Raw genomic sequence first — 24021 nt, 5'->3', positions numbered from 1 at the left:
GCCGTCGTCATCCAAGCGACGTCCGGCGTCGAGAAGTGTGACCCCTCCTCCGTCGCCTAAGAAACGACGTTCGGCGTCGAAGACCAAGACCCCTCCGCCGTCGACAGGGAAACGTCGATCGGCGTCGAGGACGCAGTCTCTGTCGTTGTCTCGTCGACTCTCGGCGTCGAGGGTGTCCAATACCCCTCCGCCGTCGTCGCATAGACATTCGACGTCGAGACAGAGGGCTCCGTTGACGGCTGGTCATCGCCGTTCGACGTCGAGACCGAGAACTCCGTCGACGGCTGGTCATCACCGGTCGACATCGAGACAGAAGACTCCGTTGACGGCTGGTCATCACCGTTCAACGTCGAGGCAGAGGGCTCCGTCGACTGCTGGTCATCGCCGGTCGACGTCGAGAGACCATAGATCCTCGCATCGGTCGCCGTCGAGGCATTCGAAGTCGAGATTGTTCGACCTGCCGACCCCCCCAGAGGCGTTCGGCGTTGAGAAAAGAACGCTCGACGTCGAGACATTCAGAAAGAAACTCTGTTATCATGGTTACGGAGACAGCTTCTCGTCATTCCACTTCAGTCTTCTGGTTCCTCAACAGCATCCTCGAGGTCCAGAAGCCCTGTCCGCAGATCTCCTGTGCGTCAGCCAGATCCTTCAGCTGCGGAGATCAGACTGTCACCTAGATGGTACAGATCATTGGACCATTGGCGAAATTCAGGAGCTGCCAAGCGTATGTTTGAGTATGCCAGCTCTCAACACGGGTCTCCTCTTCAGAATCTGGTGGAGGAGATGGACAAGCGTAGTTCTCCCAGGCGCAAATCACCTGTGAGAACACCAACTAAATCTCCCAGAAGGGAACTTCCGGTTAGACCCCAATCTCCCAGAAAAGACAGTCCGGTCAGGCCTCGTTCGCCCAGAGGGGAAGATCGGGTCAGATCTCGCTCTCCTAGAAGGGAAGAGCATTCAAGAAGATCGCGTGAGAAGAGGCACAGTGCTCACCGTAAACATCGAAGGACTCCATCTACTTCATCTACCTCTTCGACCAGGTCTTCCAAAAGAGATTACTCTCCTACGCTGACGGATAGTCCTACCTCTAGATCCTCTCCAGTGGATGACATCGGCACTTATCTGGATGTCCTACAAAGAGGAGCTCAGAAGCTGAGCATTGAAATGTCTGTCCCTCAAGTTACTACGACAGTAATTTTTGAAACTTTGCACAAAAAATCTATCTCTCGTCCACTGCTGCCTTTAGTCCCGGGGATTATGGATCCTGTCAAGGACGTTTTCCTAACCCCAGCGGCTATCGGAGCGGTTCCAGCCCGCATTCAGAAAAAATACAAACCGGCTTCTTCTGACCCAGTTTTTGTAAAATCTGACCCTCCAGCAGACTCTGTGATAGTGGCAGCGGCAAGGAAGACGCATGCAGTTGCTGCTTCCTCTTCAGTCCCACCAGATAAGGACAGCAAATCTCAGGATTCGTGGGGTCGCAAAGTTTGCAATTCAGCTACCTCCACACTGAAGGTCTCCAGTGCGGCTGCGCTGCTGGGTAGATACGACAGAGCCTTATGGGACTCCATGGAAAGGTTCAAGTCCAAACTGCCAAAGGAAGACCAGAAGGACTATGAAGAGACTATGGCAGAAGGATGTCTGGTGGCGAACCAGTTAATAAGCACAGCTGCGCATGGTGCAGTGCTAGCGGCACATTCCTACTCACATGGGGTTTGTGCCAGGAGATTGGCTTGGTTGCGCCTTACAGGGCTGAAGCCGGATGCGCAGCATCGCATCCTCAATCTTCCCTTTTCGGGTTCCTCTCTCTTCGGGGAACATGCTGACGAAGAGATGACCCGTATGAAGATAGAACTGGACACAGTAAAAGCGGTGGGTTTGGAAAAGAAAAAAGAATTCAAACGCCGCTTTAAGACCAACAGAGGGAGAGGGGCTCAACTGAGGGTTCGAACCCCTCAGTGGTCCCAAAGTAAGAACCAGGGAAAAACCCAGTTTCGAGGCAAAGCCAACAGAGGTAGAGGAGGTCACCAACAATCCTCTAACACCACAAGAGGAGGAAAGGCCTGAGCAGTGGCTTCCTCTGGCGCCGTTGCCCACTCCAGTGGGAGGAAGTGCTTCACAACACCTGCCACAGTGGGTCAGCATCACAAAGGATCAGTGGGTGCTGAATATACTGCGCAATGGATACAAGCTTCGTTTCCGTGCGCTTCCAAAGAGCATTCCTCCAAAGAACTCTTGCCCTCATCAGCTAAGCTTGCTCCGAAGAGAGGTGAAAGTTCTACTACAAAGAAGAGCTATAGAGGAGGTTCCCCCCTCTCAAAAAGGAAAGGGAGTCTACTCCAGGTACTTTCTTGTCCCCAAAAAAGATCAGGGAGACAAGTTCAGACCAATACTCGATCTGCGACTCTTGAACAAAGTCATCGTCAGAGAAAAGTTCCGCATGTTAGCTCTTCACCAAATATGCCCACATCTTCAAACCGGTGATTGGATGTGTTCGGTGGATCTGCAAGATGCATACTTTCACATTCCGATTGCTCTACAGCATCACTAGTACTTGAGGTTTGTAGTGGGAAGCAAACACTACCAGTACAAGGTGCTACCCTTCGGTCTCAAGTCCGCACCACGAGTCTTTACCAAATGCATGGCAGTGGTGGCGGCTTTTCTTCACAAAAAGGGTCTCTTCATCTACCCATACCTGGATGACTGGCTCCTAAAGGGCTCGTCTCCGGTTCAGGTAACGCACGATCTGCAACTTTGCCTACACCTGTTGCACAGACTCGGTCTCCATGTCAACCTGGAGAAGTCAGTCCAGCGGCCGACACAGTCCATCCACTACCTAGGCTCCGTTCTGGACACAAAATTGGGAAAAGCGTTTCCTTCGGAGGAGAGACTTTTTTCCATGAGTCAGAAATGCGAGATTCTGCTAGAGTCTCGGTTTCCAACAGCCCGACAAGTAGCATCCCTGCTGGGTTCCATGGCGTCCTGCATTTTCCTCATTCCAAACGCCAGGCTGAGAATGCGTCCTCTGCAACAAGCTCTAGAGGACCAGTGGGACCAAGCGACAGGGCATTGGGAAGATCGTATTACTCTTTCCCAAGCGACGAAGGATGCCATCAAATGGTGGACTCGGAGAAAGAATGTGCGGGTCGGAGTACTTTTTCACCAACCTCTTCCATCCCAGTCTAGAGTGACGGATGCCTCTCTGCAAGGCTGGGGAGCGCACATGGGTCCACTTCAAATACAAGGTCAGTGGTCTGCGCTGGAGCAGACATACCACATCAACATGCTGGAGCTCAGAGCGGTGTTTCTAGCTCTCAAAGCTTTCTTTCCAGCGATCGAGTCCAACTCAGTCCTAGTTCAGACGGACAATACAACCACCATGTTCTATCTGAACAAACAAGGAGGCACACGATCTCGCCCGCTCTCCCGAGAGGCTCAGTCAATCTGGCACTGGCTCCTCTCTCGAGGCCTCACAGTAGTGGCGGTGCACCTTCCAGGCGAGTTGAACATAAAAGCAGACGCACTCAGCAGGCACTTCGAAGATCAGCCAGACTGGGTGCTAAACGACGAGGTGGTAGAAGAGCTTTTTCGTTGCTGGGGTCGTCCAGCCATAGACTTGTTTGCAGACGACGAAAACGCCAAATGCCACGCCTTTGCGTCCAGGTTCCACCGACCAGGGACGCAGGGGAATGCTCTTCTGATGGATTGGTCAGGAATATTCGCTTACGCGTTTCCTCCCCTGGCTCTGATTCCGGAGGTAGTGTCCAAGCTCCTCAGGTCGGACATGGAGATGATCTTAATAGCTCCGGATTGGCCACAGCAGTGGTGGTACCCGGACCTTCTACATTTCTCTGTGTGTCCACACAGACGACTTCCTTGCAGGCCGGACCTGTTGAGCAAAATGGACGGGAAGATACTGCATCCCAACCTTCCCTGCTGAACCTAACAGCATGGCACCTGAGGTCCTGCAATATGGACATCTGAACTTGCCTCCCGAATGCATGAACATTTTAAAGGAGGCTAAGAGGCCTTCCACGAGAGCGTCTTATGCGTTCAAGAGGAAGAGGTTTTACTTATGGTGTAGGGATCATCATCTGGATCCTACTAAAGGGCAGGAGGAGGTAATCTTGCCATACCTCCTTTCCTTGGCAACTTCTGGATTGAAATATGTTTCCATTAGAGTGCATCTGTCAGCCATAGTGGCGTACAGGAAATTGCCTCATCAGATTTCTTTCTTTCAGGTTCCGGTGGTTAAGGACTTCCTCCAGGGGTTGAAGAAAGTCTATCCCCCTGTGCGAAATCCTTCTCCTCCTTGGGAATTGAACCTGGTTCTGTCCAGGTTAATGTCACCTCCTTTCGAACCTATCCACAAGGCTTCTTTACAACATCTATCTTGGAAAGCAGCCTTTTTAGTGGCAATCACATCAGCGCGCAGAGTAAGCGAGATACAAGTTCTCTGTGCGAAAGAACCATTTACGGTTTTCCATCGCAATAGGGTTGTCCTGAGGGCTCACCCATCCTTCTTACCTCAGGTAGTTTCTGATTTTCATATAAATCAGTCCATTTCCCTCCCTTCTTTTTTCCCAAATCCAGCGACCCCAGCAGAGCGGTCTTTGCACTCATTAGATTTAAAGAGAGTGCTCAAGTTCTATTTGGAAAAAACCAAGGGAATCAGGAAGTCGGATCAGATGTTTGTGAACTATGGTTCGATGAGAACAGGCTTTCCGGCGGCCAAGAGGTCCATCTCTAGATGGATTGTCTCTTGCATTAAATTGGCCTACCAGCTTGCAGGCAAGCTTTTATTGGTGTCACCCAAAGCACATTCTACTAGAGGGAAAGGGGCCACAGTAGCTTTCTTGCACGACATTCCAATGTCAGAAATATGCAAGGCTGCGACATGGAAATCAGTTCATACCTTTACGAGGCATTACTGCCTAGAATCTGATTCCAGGGCCGATACTCAAGTAGGACAAGCCTCTTTGAGGAATCTATTTGGGTAGCCTGCAGCCTGTACGAGCTTAGTTGTTACTAGGCTTAGTATGTGTATTACTGTATTGTTGCTCCTTTGCCATCAGGGAGATGAGGTGAGGCTCGCTATTCTATTCTAATGCTTATGACTATTGATGAGGATCCCCTGGAAGAGAAGGATTAGTTACTTACCTGTAATCCTAGTTCTCTTCCAGGGGTATCCTCATCAAAGTCATAAGCAACCCTCCCGCCTCCCCGGGCAAAGGACATTCTTTAATAAGGAGATATTGTTAACCTATTTGTTACTGGGTTTGTTTTCAGTCTCCGAAAAGAACAACTGACCTAACTGTCACCCCTGAGGCATGATGGGATACTGGGGGTCATGGGTGCCTTAAAGGCACGGTGTCAGTTTATTGCTATGCAGTCACAGGTTAGCTTTTCAGTCTTTTTAGACTGTGTGTTTGCAATGCAGCCTGGGAGCTTTCTATGCTTCCAGTGAGTTATGAGAATTTCTACTGCTTTCTGAGCATTAAAACAGTTTCTAAACAAGCTTTGTTGTTGTTTCTCATGTTTCTAATGCTTATTATTCATGTATGGTGGAAATTCTACACAGCATATTTCAGCTCTGTTTTTATTTGGCTGCTATTGCATGTTTTTATATATATATATGTATTTATATATATATGAGTATATATATATGTGGGGCACATATAATATAGTGTTTCCGGGGTCCCGCGCATGGGCGGGAATATTCTAATGCTTATGACTATTGATAAGGATCCCCTGGAAGAGAACCTCAGAACCGCTTTTTGTATTCATGAGATGGCTTTAAAGCTTAACCATAGTGTGCACTATCTCTAAAAAGATACGTAGGCGAGGAGGAGCTACGCGTCAAGCAAGATGGCCGCTTAAGACTTTGGCTCCGCGTTACCTGCCCTCCAGCTCCTATATCCTGTTTCCGGTCCAGGGAAGGCATGGCTTGGCAGTTAGGGCTGGACTGTACCCATGAGGCACAGGGTCAGACTGATTTGCATATATCTATGTCTGAACTGGGGTGGCATGTTGTTGTTTCTCATGTTTCTAATGCTTATTATTCATGTATGGTGGAAATTCTACACAGCATATTTCAGCTCTGTTTTTATTTGGCTGCTATTGCATGTTTTTATATATATATATATGTATTTATATATATATGAGTATATATATGAGGGGCACATATGAAATAGTGTTTCCGGGGTCCCGCGCATGGGCGGGAATATTCTAATGCTTATGACTTTGATGAGGATACCCCTGGAAGAGAACTAGGATTACAGGTAAGTAACTAATCCTTCTAGTACTATAGTAATACAAGTCATCAATACATTTTAAAGAACTCTAAGATAGTATTTTAAGATTATAGCATTTACATTGTTATAGAGGAAAAGTCAAATTAATACTCACAAATACACAATCAGTTTTAATCAAGAACCCATATGTGAAATGATCACCAAAAGCGGTTAGTGGTATATTGCAGTCCTCAAAGCACACTCTTTTTTATTTTAATCTGTGTCATGTGTATGAACAGTTTCCCATTCACCAAAGCACCCTTTGCACTATTATTGTCAAAACAAAAGTGCATTCTTGCACACTGAATGATGTCAAATTCTATGCAATCATCTATAACTCATACAAGGGTGGAGCATTGTATGTCTCTAGAATTCAGCCATTGCCATCAGCCTCCAGATCTTGCTAATACCCTACTGGTGTTTAGTGCCTTTTGAACTTATGTCCCTTTTCACCCAATTTTAATGTTAAAGAAATACTGACACAGTTTCACTAGTTTGTAAATCTGAAGGGCACACCTTTGCACATTTGTGGATGGATGATGCATGACCGCTGGTAATTCACAAAGGTTTCCGTGTGCATATATTGAAGCCTCTAAAAGTTGCATGAAAGAGGACCCAGTGACAACCATTCTATGCTGTCATGCATTATTAGGCTTCCACTCATTCTCTGTCACCTACCTACGGTAGTTTGGGAATTACAAAACGTTTGTTTAGTTCACATCCACTTGGAGATTTCTTAGAGCTAAGGTAGATTTTATTTGTTACCGAACTCTTGAGCGGACCAAAGAGGAAATGCGCCAGTGAATGGGGTGTTAAGCAAGACAGATCCCTGCAGTAGAAATGTTAGTCTAGTGCCTATAAGTACAATAAAAGCAAGAGGATTACTCACCGGCTTCATTGTATTTAAGTTAGGTGTTCTTTAGTGTAAATAATACTTTTGAAAGTACCTGTGTACATATATGGGTACAAAGGAGGCAATAAATGTATCATAATCAATTCTTGACCAAAACAATAAATGCTGTGTTTTCTGTTCCTCTATTATTTTTCATTTCAGATTTATCTTTGTGAATACTCTTACGAATTTGAGACGGACATGGACCAAGGAAAGGGATATCATGGAGTGGGGTGAAATTTCACTAGATGATATTCCAACCACTGAGAAACAACATTTATGGTCACTGGGGTATTCTCCAATAAAAACATATAACCTTCTTCTGGGATTATTGAAAGCTGATTCATATAAAGGACTAACCATTGGCATTATGCTCATATGTGTTGGACATCTATAATTGTTGGTTATGTTCTATTTATATTGTGTTTAAATAAGTGAGAGATGTTTGTTCATTTTGAAGGTATTTTCTGTGATGTTCTGTTTTCACATTAGTTATCACTATCAATAAAAATACAGATATGTGTACACATTGACTACAGCATTGTGTTTGTAATTAACTAATAGTATGCATTGATGGTAAGTGGTGGTGGTCCTTGTTTTTGATAGATCCTCTGAAGTATACAGCACTATACAGCACTCAGATTGAAATAATGTGCTGCAAGACACATGATTATTATCCTCCTGTGTGCTGCATTCCTCAGCACATATAGAAAGAGGAAAATGCCTCAGAGGATTGTTTTTATGCAGCAACATAGGCCCCTTTGCACCACAATGCAAGGAAGGGTGCCTGTGTTGGCACTAGGCTGCACAGTGCCAGCGCAAGGAAAGGACAGGAATGTACTGTATGATGTTAAATACGGTCCATTTCTGCCTTCTTGCAGCGCAGCAAGGTGGCTTGCGCTGAGCTGTGTGAAATATTGATAAATCTGACCCATAGATTTCCACTGAAAAAATATTTCTTTTTTCAATTTAGGTAGCTGCGGATTTTGCTCCTTAGCTCAGCCGGCACCTAGGGAAAGCTATGAAACCTGCACATTTTTGAAAAGTAGCAAACCACTGGAGTCCAGGATGGTGTGACTTGCATGTATCCCATCAGGTTTTGCAAACCTCAAAGTTTGGTTTAAAAAAAGCACATATTTTCCTAGCATTTCATTGTGGTAAAGTTGTGGGATTTGGGGGAAATCCACATATTCCCTACCACCCAGCATACCCCCTAGTCACCTGATAACTTTGGTACTCCACTTGTGTGGGTGGGCTACAACACAAAGGGTCCTAAAGCGCTATCAGTGATAGGGGTAGCTTTGGTCTTTTGAGCCAGACTCAACCACCACTCATAAAAACCTACAAATAAACATGTGTGCCTTGTTTTGATACAAGGACTTTTACTTACCCAAAACATACTTCAACCTTTGTCTAAAATTACACATTTGTCTGACATCTCAGAATCAACAGAAATCCACAAAATTCCTATCTCCCAGCGTTATCCCACTTGTCCCGATAGAAACGCGGTCTTCTTGCAGCGCAGCAAGGTGGCTTGCTGAGCTGTGTGAAATATTGATAAATCTGACCCATAGATTTCCACTGAAAAAATATTTCTTTTTTCAATTTAGGTAGCTGCGGATTTTGCTCCTTAGCTCAGCCGGCACCTAGGGAAAGCTATGAAACCTGCACATTTTTGAAAAGTAGCAAACCACTGGAGTCCAGGATGGTGTGACTTGCATGTATCCCATCAGGTTTTGCAAACCTCAAAGTTTGGTTTAAAAAAAGCACATATTTTCCTAGCATTTCATTGTGGGATTTGGGGGAAATCCACATATTCCCTACCACCCAGCATACCCCCTAGTCACCTAAAAACTTTGGTACTCCACTTGTGTGGGTGGGCTACAACACAAAGGGTCCTAAAGCGCTATCAGTGATAGGGGTAGCTTTGGTCTTTTGAGCCAGACTCAACCACCACTCATAAAAACCTACAAATAAACATGTGTGCCTTGTTTTGATACAAGGACTTTTACTTACCCAAAACATACTTCAACCTTTGTCTAAAATTACACATTTGTCTGACATCTCAGAATCAACAGAAATCCACAAAATTCCTATCTCCCAGCGTTATCCCACTTGTCCCGATAGAAACGCTGCCTCACTTGTATTGCTGGCCCTAGTGCCGGCAACAGGAACAGATCAAACCAAGGACAATGGTAGTCCTTAACAAGGACCATTGTTATGTGCAATGCACTTGTCATACAGCAAACAGAACTTCTGCATTCAGATGGACTAGGAACATGACAAGCAGGCCACTAATATAACATATTTGTGTAGTGTTGGGTGTACAGGTCTGTGTGATGTTTCTGAAAGCTGAAGCTGTTGTTTAGGTATGCTGGGCCAGTGTCGTCCAAGGCTTTGTGTGCATTAGAGTTACAATAGAACATGCTTGTTGTTAGGGAGCCAGTGAAGCCATTTGAGGAGTGGGTGATGTGCGTGCAGGGTGAGAGGTTGAGGGTCAACCTGGCTAATTCGTATTTTATGGTTTGAAGTAGTCTGGTTAGTTGACTGAGGGAATCATTGAGTAGGAGTGAGTGTGGCTCACATAGGCTTCAGTCCTTTGATGAAGATGAAGTTACAGCATGTGTATCATACCTTGACTATATGCCTTCCACCTATGCAATATCCCTATATGCAAGCATGCCAAGCCTAAGCTTTACCCAACTGTTTATGTCTCTGTCTCCGTCTGATACCTGACTAATTCTGTATACTTACCAAGTGAACCTTTGCAACACATTCTGTAGCAGCCACCAGAGGCTCAGCTAGATATATCTTTCATGTGAGAACCGTTTGCTTTGTGCGTTCTCGGTCTGTTCCTGTAGTTTAGTCTGAACACGGTGTGCAAGGTTGATAAACAATGCTCCTCGTTATTCTGTTCTGGTCAGTTCCTAGCAACTAGACAAAAAATACTAACACAGCTGTTGGAAAACTTGTGCTTTGATATTATGGGGATGCATGTTGGTTTAACACACACTTGGAGAGGGGCCTTTCTTCAGACTGCGGCGGTCCCGCCAAGCATATCAGCTGTCGGCCGCAACACTGCCAGGGAAACAGCAGTTCCTTGGTGGCTGGCAGGCAATGGCGGTCTGACCGCCCTTTTTGTCCAGAGACTGCCACTGCTGCACCCTCACAAGTTCACAAGTCTGGCAGTGCATGGACTCCAGACTCCTAATTAGGCCGGATCCGCCAGGAACCGCCATGAAAACTGTTAGAGAGGAAATTCGTAATATGCTTGGTGGGGCCTCAGCGGTCCCGTCAAGAATTTTGCGGCCTACTGACTGCCGAAAAACTGCCAGGGAACGGCGGGCTGCTGCGGAGAAATGGCGGTCTGACCGCCTTGTTTGTAATAGACCACCACTGTTGCGCCCCCCACAAGTCTGGTGATCCGTGGACTGTCAGACACATAATTAGGCCCCTGTTGAAACGCCGGGGAACCGCCATTCCCTGTCAGTGTTGCTGCGGTCAGGGGGCACCAATATGTTTGGCAGTACCGTCAATCGTATTACAATTTTCCTCTCCGCCGTAGTTTTGAAACCCATGGTGGAGGGGGCCCCCTGGTGCCTCAGCTCCATGTGGATGCATGCATGAGGGCACAACATGAGTTCCCCTGTATGCATGCACCCCAGTTGCTGAACAACATGAACTTAACAGTCCCTGCCGTGCTGGAACTGTTATTCTCTTTCAGGGGATACTCATCAATAGTCATAAGCAGTAAATTATCCCCACCCATGTGCGGGACCCCGGAGATTATAACAATATGTATACATATTACCTACTGGCGATAGCCAGTAGGTATATATAGTTAGGATTGTTTTCCATAGGGAAATCGCAACATTCTATTGGGAATAACTTTGGCGCCGGTTGAGGAATCTTCCTGAAATTTTCCTTAACTTTGCCTTGCGGCGCCCCGCTCCTTCCCTGAAAGTTTGGGGGGGATTCGTCCAGCGGGGGCCGAGATAAAAGGGGGTCCCAAAACGTGTTTTCCCCATGTTAATTTCCATAGGGTGGTTGGACTCACTTTTAGCCCGAACGGCTGAATGGTTTTCCACCAAACTTGGCAAAATTGTAGGGACTGGTAGCCCGATGTGCCTTTGCTATGTCTCAAGATATGTGCTCCAGTGGTTTTTACGAAAATTAACTTTGAAAAAATATATATTGGGCTACATTGGGCTATATATATGTTAGAGCCCAAATGTAGCCAAATGTAGCCCAAAGATGGCCACCAGAGACAAAAAAAAACAAATGTAGCCCAAATATCAGCCAGATATAGCCCAACTATAGCCCAATGACAGAATGTCCCAGAGTGTTCTAAAGAACAACTAGAGCGCTAACAGTCTTACTTATGACAAAAGTATGGCACACCTGAAGTCATCTTGATTGGAATAAAGTGTTAACACTTAAAACATTTAATTTGCAAAGGAACAAAATGAGGGGGTTCATTTTGCCATAGAAATTATGATTAGTGCTGAAGAAAGAAAAATTAGGGCACATTTTGAGTGACTTCTCAAATCCTCTTATATTTCATTAAAACAATTCTGATATGCAGTCTCCCAAGATGGCCACCAGAGACAAAAGAGCCCAAATGTAGCCCAAATATCAGCCAGATGTAGCCCAACTATAGCCCAATGACAGAATGTCCCAGAGTGTTCTAAAGAACAACTAGAACGCTAACAGTCTTACTTATGACAAAAGTATGGCACACCTGACGTCATCTTGATTGGAATAAAGTGGTAACACTTAATACATTTAATTTGAAAAGGAACAAAATGAGGGGTTTCATTTTGCCATAGAAATTTTCTATATATATATATATTCACTGAAAAAACCATAGGTTACACACCAGTTATAGTTAGGAATTAGCATTTAAAAAACCTTTGAAATTCACTGAAAAAACCATAGGCTTCACACCAGTTATAGTTAGCTGGAAATTTTACTCGCATAAAACCATTGAAATTCCCACGTTATAGTTAGTTGGACTCACTATAACTTGCACGTCTGCAATGCACTGCTGATGACGTCACATATTACATCACTCATGCATATATTTAAATATTGAAACATTACTCGCTAATATATGTATTCACTAAGATACACTTAATAAGCCAGTTAACCAATCAATTTTTTTTTTAAAACACTGAAAAAACCATAGGTTTCAGGCCTTATATAATTAGGAATTAGCATTTAAAAAACCTTTGAAATTCACTGAAAAAACCATAGGTTTCAGGCCTTATATAGTTAGGAATTAGCATTTAAAAAACCTTTGAAATTCACTGAAAAAACCATAGGTTTCAGGCCTTATATAGTTAGGAATCAGCATTAAAAATAAACTTTGAAATTCACTGAAAAAACCATAGGTTTCAGGCCTTATATAGTTAGGAATTAGCATTTAAAAAAACCTTTGAAATTCACTGAAAAAACTTAGGTTTCAGGAGTTATATAGTTAGGAATTCGTTTTTAAAAAACCTTTGAAATTCACTCAAAAAACTATACGTTTTAGTGGTGTTATAGTTAGCTGGACATTTTACTCATACAAAACCAATGAAATTGCTCCTATATAGTTAGTTGTACTAACTATATTTCGCGCACCCGCAATCCACTGCTGATGATGTCACATATTAGATCATTCATGATATGGTCAGTGACATCACTGATGACATCTCAAATGACATCACTGATGACATCACTGATGACATCATCCAGTGAATGTGGTTTGCTTCGTTATTTAAATATGCATTTTATATATATAGCAATTTACATTGAAGAATGAGTGGATATATATATAAATAAATATTTGGATGGAGGATTTAGTAGCAGTGTAATTGACTGTTTACTTGACCAATTTATAATGTCTCACTAAATATAGTGGATAGTGACTTAACTATATTTCGCGCACCCGCAATCCACTGCTGATGATGTCACATATTAGATCATTCATGACATGGTCAGTGACATCACTGATGACATCACTGATGACATCATCCACGTGACAATCACATACACCTTTTCATACACTATTACAATTTTTCATCACTGTTTGTAAAATACAGAGTATCATATTTAAATCCATTGTCACAGCAATACAAGTATCTAAAAATCCACTCAGTGATTCATAGATGTATACACACATCTAATCACTTACCTATGGATTCACTCATACATGCTGTCAATGAACAATAGAACACTATCAAAAATACTTATACATCTATATCGACATTAAACAACAGCACGCATCCTATTCACATATGAAGTCATCCTACTCACTTATGCAAACAATGGATCATACTTACATATTTACTTAGCAAAACACTTATACAAACACCACTTCTTCTATTCATTTAGATAGTAAGTCATACTTAGTGAATTATAAAATCATTATTACAAGTATACAGTTATCCATACAGTCACTCACACAATCATTGTGTCTTATGTATACTTATTTATATACAACAACTGACACATACACTGCCTTTTATTTTTCTAGTTTGTTGGACATGTACCACTGAGAAATATATTTGCTCATCACCACACCCATAAAGATATTCACACACCCAAACTGTTAGAACATGTAGTTTTAACTTCATATATCTACTGAATCAACTATTCACACATCTTTGGACAGTCACACACCCCCCACCGAACCACACACACTTTCACACTCCCATACAAATACTCAGTTAACTAATCAATAACTAATATAGACTTTCACATAGCTAGTAACCAACTGTAGAATCAGTTTGCACAACAACTGACAAAGTGATACAGATATTCACACAGTTTAGTCACTATCCACTATATTTAGTGAGACATTATAAATTGGTCAAGTAAACAGTCAATTTCACTGCTACTAAATCCTCCATCCAAATATTTATTTATATATATATCCTCTCATTCTTCAATGTAAATTGCTATATATATAACATGCATATTTAAATAACGAAGCAAACCACATTCACTGGATGATGTCATCAGTGATGTCATCAGTGATGTCATTTGAGATGTCATCAGTGATGTCACTGACCATGTCATGAATGATCTAATATGTGACATCATCAGCAGTGGATTGCGGGTGCGCGAAATATAGTTAGTACAACTAACTATATAGGAGCAATTTCATTGGTTTTGTATGAGTAAAATGTCCAGCTAACCATAACACCACTAAAACGTATAGTTTTTTGAGTGAATATATATATATATATATAAATCAAAGCTCGAAGGTGTCCACCTTTGAGTAGCACGCGAACAGCAGCTTGGTTTATGTATAGGTGAGGACGGGGATCCACTCATAGACGCCGCTCCGTACGGGATCTGCCCGACGCGTTTCGAAGCTCCATATGCTTCTCTTCAGGGGCTTTAACGGAAGCGGTGTGTGCAACCACTGACCCACGTCTCCATTTTATATGCAACACACCCACCGATGGGAGGCTCAAATGAGACTGTGCATTCTGGGAAGTGTGGTCCGGGAAGCACACAATCAAGTCCTGTATGGACTCCACAAGTGGGCCCGTCCTCTATTCCAAGTACGACTGCTGCTTCACTTTCGTGACCCCCAGGGTACCGGGGTGGTGCATACTCCGCGGCTGGACGGCCGCGTATAAATCAAAGCTCGAAGGTGTCCACCTTTGAGTAGCACGCGAACAGCAGCTTGGTTTATGTATAGGTGAGGACGGGGATCCACTCATAGACGCCGCTCCGTACGGGATCTGCCCGACGCGTTTCGAAGCTCCATATGCTTCTCTTCAGGGGCTTTAACGGAAGCGGTGTGCGCAACCACTGACCCACTTCTCCATTTTATATGCAACACACCCACCGATGGGAGGCTCAAATGAGACTGTGCATTCTGGGAAGTGTGGTCCGGGAAGCACACAATCAAGTCCTGTATGGACTCCACAAGTGGGCCCGTCCTCTATTCCAAGTACGACTGCTGCTTCACTTTCGTGACCCCCAGGGTACCGGGGTGGTGCATACTCCGCGGCTGGACGCCTTTGAGCTTTGATATATATATATATATATATATAATATATATATATATATATATGTATATATATAAATATAATAAATAATAAATAACTATGCAGTTCTATAAATACCAACTAAAACAGGGGCAAACAGCCAGAAAATAACTTAGCCATACTTGTATAGTAAGACATTAGTTAAGAAAACTTGTAATAGAGACCATACACCCACATGGCTTCATACAAGAGTTTCTTTATTTTCCAGAACAAGGAAAAAAAACAAGTTTTTGAAGGCAGTTTGGCCCATAGGCTGCATAGGAATTACTGTCCTGGGACAGAAAAGCAAACTGGCACCTCGCCTTTAAGACGTCCAAGAATCTAGGTACTTTGCCTTTAAGAACCTCAGAGAGCCCTATGCTCCCAGCATGCACCACAGGTGACAGTTAGGTCAGTTCTTTTTTCCGGCTCCTTCTTGAGGATCCTGGAGCTTGAGCTAGACAGTTTTTTGGCTTTTTAGTCAGAAATTGTTCATTTTCTTGCTGTTTAGCATTTCTCCTGTGCTGGTGGAAGATTTTTCTTCATTTGCTGACAGAAACTTGTCATCTTTTTCTGTCAAAATGCCAGCTCTCTTCAGAAATTGTCCGTCTTGTGGAAAAAAGATGGCTAGATCAGATCCACACTCTGTGTGTATAGCCTGTCTTCCTTCTTCTCATAAGGTGGACTCTTGTCATCATTGCCAGAAGCTTTCTTCAAGAACTTTCCGTGATAGGGAGAGAATTCGGCTTCAGGCGTTCATGGACAGAGGAAAAGCACGTCCAGAAAGTGGCCTTGGGGATCAAGAGCCCTCCTCTCATCAAAAGCATCAACATCTGTTGAAGACTGCCTCTTCTACGTCGAGAAAAAGGAAGATTCCAGCTTGTTCACCGTCGGTGTCGCAGCCACCGTCGAAGAAAAGGCCTGAACACTCTCCGACATCGAGACGGCGTAAGTCTCCGTCATCGAGAAAGGCCTCGATGTCGAAGCGTCCAGCTTCGGAACCGAGGTATGGCCAAGATGTGGGTCTATCGACAGCGAAACATGTATCGTCGTCTAGAGCCCCATCAACGTCAAGACACTCTCCGTCACCTCATCGTAGGTCGACGTCGAGAAGCATGCCGACGTCGAAGAGACACGAAGACCGGTCGACGTCGAGAGCAAGACATCACTCGGCGTCGAGATCACCATGACGTCGGCGGCGTTCGACGTCGAAGTCTCCACGACGTCGATGGCAGTCGAGGTCAAGATCTCCCCGACGTCATGCCAGATCGACGTCGAGGTCTCCTGCGAAGGCGTCGAAACCTGCACAGCCCTTGATTCCTTCACGGCATCATCATGGGTCAACGTCGAGGGAGGTACAATTGTCGACGTCGAGGACATCGACGTCGAGGGACAAAGAACATCTCGTTCTCCCTCCAAATCTTCTTCACCTGAACTTAATATTGTGCAGATTTCACTGGAGAGCTCTCCGGAACTTGGTAAAGAACCTCGGCGGAAGAAGGCTAAGTCCATCAGCAGTATTGGGACGGACTATTCCCGTACCTACTCTCCTTCCCGCCTTTCAAAGTCTCTAGTACGAACACCTAGGAGATCTCCATGAAGATCGAGGACACCCACTGTGGTTTCTTCAAGAAGAAGAACTCCTCCAAGATCACGCTCTCCACGATCCCGTCGGAGGCATTCAAGGGACAGATCTAGATCCTTGCATTCTTCTTCAAGGAGGAGTCCCCGAAGTCCTCGCACTTGGTCTACTTCATCTACCAAGTCCTCTAGGAGAGATTACTCTCCTACTTGTGCTTCTACACCTCCATCGCGGGTTTCACCTGTGGATGATCTCACTACCTTTAATGAGTTGTTATGTCGAGGAGCGAAGAAATTAAATATAGAGATGTCGGTACCTAAGGTATCCACCACAGTGATCTTTGAGACCCTGCATCACCGTTCCTCAGCAAGGCCTTTGCTTCCACTTGTTCCTGTCATTATTGATCTTGCCACTCATACTTTTCTTACTCCTGCAACAGTGGGGTCTGTGCCTTCGTGTATAGCTAAAAAGTATAAGGCTCCTGAACACGACCCATTATTCCTTCATTCAGATCCTCCCCCGGATTCCATCATTGTGGCAGCGGCGAGGAAAACGCAGTCATCGATGTCTTCCTCCTCCGCGCTCCTCCTGATAAGGACAGTAAAGTTATGGATTCCATGGGCAGAAAAATCTGCAACACATCCGCCTCCTTTATGAAGGTATCCAGTGCGTCCGCTCTTTTGGGAAGATACGACAGGTCGTTGTGGGATTCCCTGGGTCGATTTGTTGACAAACTTCCTAAAGAAGATCAGCAAGATTTTCGAGAAATCTTGCAGGAAGGAGGTCTTGTCGCTAACCAGATGATCAGCGCTTCAGCGGATGGGGCTGATTTGGCTGCTCACGGATACGCTCATAGTATCTGTTCAAGACGAGCTGCATGGCTATGGCTAACAGGCCTTAAACCAGAAGTGCAGAGAAAAATCACCAACTTGCCGTTTAATGGTTCTTCACTCTTCGGTCCTCATGCGGACGAGGAGATGACGAAAATGAAGGCGGAATTGGACACAGTTAAGGCGGTGGGTCTCGATAAGAAGAAAGAATTTCGCAAACGTTTTTGTCCCAATGATAAGCGTCAATTCCAACAGAAAGGCCAATCGAACCAGTGGTCGTTGCAAGGGCAACAGCAGCAGCAAAGGTCTCATTTTCAACAGAGACGCCCAGGGAGAGGAAGAGGCAACAATAGACAACAGGCCTCTACCTCAAAGCAACCAGCCAAACAATGAGCAGTTACTTCCTCTAAAAGTGTTGACCACTCCGGTAGAAGGAAGTATCGTTGGTTTTCTAGAAGAGTGACGCAAGATAACAAACGACAAGTGGGTGCTAAATATTGTAGAAAATGGATATCTGCTACGTTTCAAAACTCTTCCTCCTTCCATCCCTCCGAGGGCTCTCGGATCGTGTCATCCCATACTTTTAAAGGAGGTACGCAGTCTTCTAGAAAAAGAAGCCATAGAAAGTGTCCCAGTCCAACAGAAGCACCAAGGCATACACTCTTGTTACTTCCTGGTCGAGAAAAAGGGTCTCTCTGTGGAGTACAGCCCTATTCTGGATCTTCGCGTCTTAAACAGATACACAAGAAAGGAAAAGTTCGGGATGCTGGCTCTACATCAGATCTTTCCACATTTACATCAAGGAGACTGGATGTGCTCCATAGATTTACAGGACGCTTATTTCCACATTCCAGTGTCCAGGAAGCTTCGAAAGTTTCTCCGTTTTCAAGTGGCTCGGCATCATTATCAGTTTCGCGTTCTGTCATTTGGACTCAAGTCAGCACCAAGGACGTTTTCAAAGTGCATGGCAGTGGTGGCCGCTTGTCTGCGCAAACGAGGAATTTTCATTTACCCATACCTCGACGACTGGCTTCTGAAGAGTTCCACTCCATCTCTTCTTCAGTCGCATCTGTCTGTCACTCTTCACATTCTAAACAGCCTGGGTCTTCGAGTCAATTACAAGAAATCAGTTCTCAACCCCACTCAGAACATTCACTATCTGGGATCGTCCCTGGACACAGTGGAAGGAAGCGTGTGTCCTTCGGAGGAGATATTCATGTCTATCAGGAAGAAGTCTCAGAACCTTCTTCAGACTCTTCTCCCTACGGTCAGACAAGTGTCCTCTCTCCTAGGATCCATGGCCTCGTGAATCTTCATTGTCCCCAATGCGAGATTGCACATGCGTCCTCTTCAGCAGGCTCTGGAGGACCAGTAGGGGCAGGCTTCAGGGAAGTGGGAAGATCGGATTGCACTTCCACAGTCGGCCAAGGACTCTATCAGGTGGTGGACAAAGAGAGCGAATCTTCTGCAAGGGGTCCCTTTTCACCAAGAGACTCCAACACAAACTATCGGGACAGACGCCTCACTGCAGGGCTGGGGTGCCCATATGGATCACTTCCAAGTACAGGGCCGGTGGTCGGACACGGAGAAGGGTTATCATATCAACTTCGTGGAACTGAGAGCAGTCCAGCTGGCTCTCAAATCCTTCTTCCCGTGTCTGAGATCCAGCTCCCTCTTGGTTCAGACGGACAACACCACAACAATGTTTTACCTGAACAAGCAGGGAGGCAACAGATCCAGAGTTTGCCCCAGGAGGCGCAAGCAATTTGGAAGTGGTTACTGGTGAGACATCTGACCATCAAGGCAGTTCACGTCCCAGGTGCCCTAAATGTTCAGGCGGACTTCCTCAGCAGAGAGTTCGTAGAAGCGCACAATTATTATTATTATTATGCGTTCTTATATAGCGCTCGATTACCCGTAGGCATCTCGGCGCTTGCCTTGGGAACCCGTCCTGGCTTTTTTCCCTGTGATATACCCGTACTGGGCATCCCCAAGGTGAAAGCCAGGCATCCCGCCGCGGGGGGGGGCGTAGTGGAGATTAAGCAAGCTAATGCCCAGAGCTGCAGAGTGTGAACCCGTGATTCGAGTAGGCACCGAAACGAGAATTATCGAGTACGTGGATATTTGGGCTCAAGACCCTGCCGCGTCGGGAATTGAACCCTGGTCCCGGGTCTGACCTCTGCTTCAGGGTCTGCCTCCTCTAACCAGTGAGCCACACTTCTCCACTGGGTGCTCAACAACGAAGTGGCTCTCGACATTTTTCAACGCTGGGGTTTTCCAGACAGACTTGTTCGCAGACGCAACAAACGCCAAATGCCCCGTCTACGCAACCAGGTTTCCCCAAACAGGTTCGAGCGGGAATGCGCTGCTGATGAGTTGGACCCAGAACCTTTCCCCCACTGCATCTCATTCCAGTGGTGATCACCCAATTCTACAGGACCACATCCAGGATGATACTGATAGCTCCGGAGTGGCCGCGCCAGTGGTGGCACCCGGACCTTCTGCAGCTCTCCGAAGTTCCACCTCAGAGGTTGCCTTGCCGTCCGGACCTGCTGTCCAAGAGTCAAGGGAAGGTGTTCCATCCCTGCCTTCCCTTGCTGTGGCTGACTGCATGGCTCCTGAGGTCTTGCAGTATGGGCATTTAGACTTACCAGATGACTGTATGAACATCCTCAAGGAGGCTAAAAGACCTTCTACTAGAGCTTCCTACGCTTTCAAATGGAAGCGTTTCTACATCTGGTGTGTGAATAACGGACATGACCCAGTCTCTGGTCAGGAGCAAGTCATTCTGCCATATTTGTTATATCTGGCTAAGTCGGGGCTGCAATTCTCCTCCATCAAGGTACACTTAGCAGCCATCACAGCGTACAGAAAGTCCCCTACACAGGCCTCTTTCTTCAAGATGCCAGTGGTCAAGTATTTTTTAGAAGGTCTAAAAAAAGGTGTATCCACCAGTGCGAGCACCTTCTCCTCCGTAGGAGCTCAATGTGGTCTTGACCAAACTGATGGGAACACCTTTTGAGCCAATACATAGGTCTTCTATGCAGCACTTATCTTAGAAAGTGGCTTTCTTGGTCGCATTCACTTCTGTTCGCAGAGTAAGTGATTTGCAAGCTCTGTGCTGTAAGGAACCCTACACAGTATTTCATGCGAATAGGGTGGTTCTTAGAACTCACCCCAGTTTTTTGCCAAAGGTGGTGTCAGAGTTCCACATCAATCAGGGAATCACATTACCTACTTTCTTTCCCAATCCCTCTACGCCCCCTGAGAGGGCCTTACATTCTTTAGACCTTAAGAGGGTGTTGAAGTTCTACCTAGATAAAACTAAAAGTATTAGAAAGACGGACAGATTATTTGTCAATTATGGTCCTGTTAATGCGGACTTGGCAGCTTCTAAGAGGTCGATCTCAAGATGGATAGTTTCCTGTATTTCCTTGACTTATCAGTTAGCTAATAAAATTCTTCAAGGAAGACCGAGGGCTCATTCAACCAGGGGAAAGACCTCAACTACGGCTCTCCTCAGAAATGTGCCCATAGCAGAAATTTGCAAAGCAGCTACATGGCGGTCTGTTCATACTTTTTCTCGCCATCACTGCTTAGATTCAGATACTCAGGCAGATGCCCAAGTAGGTCAAGCATCTCTGAGGAATCTGTTTGGTTAATTATTGGTACCTATTACTTTAAGATTGGTTTTTATTTGTAGTGCTGCATTGATAGTCCGCGAAGTGTGGGGTATGGGTTGCTATTCTTTTCACTGCTTATGACTATTGATGAGTATCCCCTGGAAGAGAAGGATAAGTTACTTACCTGTAATCCTGGTTCTCTTCCAGGGGTATACTCATCAAAGTCATAAGCACCCCGCCCTCCTCCCCGGTCTAGCAATGTTTAGTACTGGTTTTAAGAGATATTTTACTCGCCTTTACAAAAATAACTGACCTAACTGTCACCTGTGGTGCATGCTGGGAGCACAGGGCTCTCTGAGGTTCTTAAAGGCAAAGTACCTAGATTCTTGGAAGTCTTAAAGGCTAGGTGCCAGTTTGCTTTTCTGTCCCAGGACAGTAATTCCTATGCAGTCTATGGGCCAAACTGCCTTCAAAAACTTGTGGTTTTTTTCCTTGTTCTGGAAAATAAAGAAATTCTTGTATGAAGCCATGTGGGTGTATGGTCTCTATTACAAGTTTTCTAAACTAATGTGTTACTATACAAGTATGGCTAAGTTATTTTCTGGCTGTTTGCCCCTGTTTTAGTTGGTACTTATAGGACTGCATAGTTATTTATTATATATATATATATTACCTACTGGCGGTCGCCAGTAGGTAGTTATAGTTAGGATTGATTTCCATAGGGAAATCGCAACATTCTATTTGGAATAACTTTGGCGCCGGTTGAGGAATCGGCCTGAATTTTTCAGCAACTTTGCCTCGCGGCGCTCCGCTCCTTCTGTGAAAGTTTGGGGGGGATTCGTCAAGTGGGGGCTGAGATAAAAGGGGGGTCTCAAAACGTGTTTTCCACATGTTAATCCATAGGGCGGTCGGTCGCACTTTTAGCTCGAACTGCTGAATGGATTTTCACCAAACTTGGCAAAATTGTAGGGACTGTAAAAGCCATTAATTTTCCCCAAAATCGTTTTTGACATCACATGTTGGAAACACAGCACAGGTCCTATGTACAAGCATAGGCTTCATGAAGCCTAGTCCACTGCACTCTTAGACACAAGCCTCACCACCTGCGCTCCCCAGGAAAGCCCAAACATGTACCTTTTTGCGCCATATTTAAAAAGTGACGCATGTAGGTAGATGCGTCACTTTTTAAACCTCTGCGCCACATTATACTCAAAAATGTAAAAGCCATTCATTTTCCCCAAAATCGTTTTTGACATCACATTTAGGAAACACAGCACAGGTCCAATGTACAAGCATCTGCCTCACAGCAGGGATAAGACTGAGGCAAACGCTTTCACATGGAGCTTTGCCCATGTGATAGGATTCTGACACCTAAGAAGGAGTGCAGATGAGATGAAGACTGTCCAGGGGAGCACAAAAGGTGAGGCTTGTGTCCAAGAGTGCAGTGGACAGGACTAAACGGGAGTAGTGTGCAAAAAAAAAAGAATCTCAAAATGACGCATGTAGGTAAATGCGTCACTTTTTAAACCTCTGCGCCACATTATACTCAAAAATGTAAAAGCCATTCATTTTCCCCAAAATCGTTTTTGACATCACATTTAGGAAACACAGGACAGGTCCTATGTACAAGCATAGGCTTCATGAAGCCTAGTCCACTGCACTCTTAGACACAAGCCTCACCACCTACGCTCCCCAGGAAAGCCCAAACATGTACCTTTTTGCGCCATATTTAAAAAGTAACGCATGTAGGTAGATGCGTCACTTTTTAAACCTCTGCGCCACATTATACTCAAAAATGTAAAAGCCATTCATTTTCCTCAAAATCGTTTTTGACATCACATTTAGGAAACACAGCACAGGTCCTATGTACAAGCATTCCATGTCATTACTGAAACCTCACTATTTTACAAAATACAATTCCTCTATGCAAACAAACTCAATATGCTTCCTACACTGAGTTAACACAGGTAACATCATTGTAAAGTACATTACACTTGACAGAGGTATAATGTGGTGCAGAGGTTTAAAAAATGACGCATCTACCTACATGCGTCACTTTTTAAATATGGTGCAACAAGGCATATGTTTTATGCCGCCAATGCGTCACAAAAAGTGACGCATCAGTAGGGCAAAACTGACGCATGGTTTTATAAATGAGGCTCATCTTTTTCTTGCACACTACTCCAGTTTAGTCCTGTCCACTGCATTCTTGGACAGAAGCCTCACGTTTTGTGCTCCCCTGGACAGGATTCATCACATGAGCAGTCCTGCTTAGGCCTCATAATCTTTTTTTAGAATGAAATTTGAAAAACAGAGATAAGGTGATATGTATAAGCTTTTCATTACACTACTGAAACATTTATAGGGCAAAGTAATGTGTTTTACAGTTTTGAGACAGAATAAATTGTGTGTGCATGATTACATAAAATAAATTTGATCTTTTCACAATCATGTCACCTATTTCACCTGAGGTTAGGAAGTAGATTGTGGAGAGATGAGGTGAGGCATGTCCAGAGGGACAGAGGAGGTGAGATCTATGTTCAAGACTGTAGTGGGAGAGAGGCCTTTCCTGGGAAGCATAGGTGGTGAAGCCTTTGTATAAGAGTGCAGTGGACTAGACTTCATGAAGTCTATCCCCTACTGGACTCTTAGACACAGGTCTCACCTACTTTGTACCTGTGGACAGAGCTGTGTTCCACTACACTCTTCAATACCGGCCTCACCTCTTCTGCACCCCTGGAGAATCCTGACTTGATCTGTAACCCTGAATAGAC

At 44.8% G+C, this 24021-nt stretch overlaps 1 protein-coding gene across 20 annotated transcripts in view; it reads left to right on the top strand.

The window, feature by feature from the left end:
* LOC144784508 (uncharacterized) overlaps window positions 1–7712 on the top strand; it is a 416096-nt gene extending 408384 nt beyond the window's left edge. For all 20 annotated transcript variants that reach the window (XR_013601663.1, XR_013601658.1, XR_013601662.1 and 17 more), the window contains one exon: window positions 7348–7712. The gene's annotated coding sequence lies outside the window, so the exon portion shown is untranslated. The remainder of the gene's footprint in view (window positions 1–7347) is intronic.
* The last annotated feature ends 16309 nt before the right edge of the window (window positions 7713–24021 follow it).

Source organism: Lissotriton helveticus, chromosome 10 (genome assembly GCF_964261635.1).
Source record: "Lissotriton helveticus chromosome 10, aLisHel1.1, whole genome shotgun sequence".
NCBI lineage: Eukaryota > Metazoa > Chordata > Amphibia > Caudata > Salamandridae > Lissotriton > Lissotriton helveticus.
The sequence above is the reverse complement of the archived record's forward strand: the minus strand, read 5'-3'. Positions and strand labels throughout refer to the sequence as shown.